This window comes from Otolemur garnettii, unplaced genomic scaffold (assembly GCF_000181295.1).
Source record: "Otolemur garnettii isolate 467f Iridium unplaced genomic scaffold, OtoGar3 scaffold00277, whole genome shotgun sequence".
Taxonomy (NCBI): Eukaryota; Metazoa; Chordata; class Mammalia; order Primates; family Galagidae; genus Otolemur; species Otolemur garnettii.
The window spans coordinates 36,677-37,857 of record NW_003852672.1 but is presented as its reverse complement, the minus strand read 5'-3'; the positions used below and the strand labels follow the sequence as shown (position 1 = coordinate 37,857).

General features: G+C 50.3%; 1 pseudogene across 1 annotated transcript in view; it reads right to left on the bottom strand.

Annotated features, from left to right (window-relative positions):
• Positions 1-346, bottom strand: part of LOC100961088 — a 15,065-nt pseudogene extending 14,719 nt beyond the window's left edge. The window contains exon 1 of the transcript XR_001161837.2: positions 5-346. The product of XR_001161837.2 is annotated as a kxDL motif-containing protein 1 pseudogene (transcript). The remainder of the gene's footprint in view (positions 1-4) is intronic.
• Positions 347-1,181: the final 835 nt, after the last annotated feature.

Sequence of the window (1,181 nt, the reverse complement as noted above, 5' to 3'; positions counted from 1 at the left end):
CCTGATTCGGCGGAAGATGCTGTCCAAATCCCGTTTCATCTCTACCAGAGTTCTCGTGTGGTGTAGGAAGCGCTCACTCATCTGCTGAAGGCGGGCACTGGACAGGTTGTTGAAATTCAGCAGCATTTCATTGGTCTTCTCAAAGCGGTCCAGCATATTCTTCTGGGCCAGGATGATGGCATTGACGTCATCTGCATTCACCATGCTCAGGATGCGGCTACAGAAGACCCTCGAGGCCGAGTCTGGGGGGTCCATCTCTTCTTCCTCCTCCACTGCCTGCAAAAGCCAGTGTATGATTTGTTCATCTATTCATTTCTTGAGCTCCTAAGGATGTCAGGCATGGTTCAAGGAGGTGCTGAGTACAAAACAGGCAAAAAATCCTGTGTTTGCTGTCCAGCCTAGAGCCCCCACCCTAACCCCTAAAAGCTTTTTAACATGATCAAGTCTCTCCCACTTTGAAAGCAATTGCAAACACACGAACATTCCTTTCTAGCGTGTGTGCTGTTTACCTGAGAATGCATGTTAAAAGCAGATTTCAATACTGGAGGTCTGTGGTGGGGCTGAATATTCTGAATTTAACAAACTTCCAGCAGCAAAGCCTTAAAACCATGCTCAAGGCTCTTGAGGAGAGTACTCTCACCCCCACTTTCCTTAATTAAACTCTCCTTTACAGCACTTAAACCTGGTATTTGACATCCGTGCTTATGGTTATTCGATCACAGTTTAATCCCCCATAAACCAGCCTTCTGAGAAGGCACAGGGCTTATCTGCCTGGGTTTGCTCACCATGGTGTCGCCAGCATGCAGCACAGTGCCTGGCACTGAGAGGACCGAGGAAGGAGACTGCCCAGTCAGTGGAGGCTGCAGACCCTTCTGACCAGCCAGGCGGGCCCCTGCTCCTCCCTTCAGCCCTTCCCCTCCTTTGGGGCCTCGGCTCCTCTCCCTCAGTCCCCAGCCCCAGAAGCAGAGGATGGGAGAAAACTCCCCCCGGAGTCTCCAGGCTAAATTCCATCCTCTCTGTCCCAGGTGCATGTATCTCCTGAGCCCACCAACAAAACTTGCTAATTCCCTGGAAACTGAAGCTCTGTGTTGTCATTATTTTATTTTATTATTTTTTTTTGAGACAGAGCCTCAAGCTGTCCCCCTGGGTGGAGTGCCATGGCATCACAGCTCACAGCAACC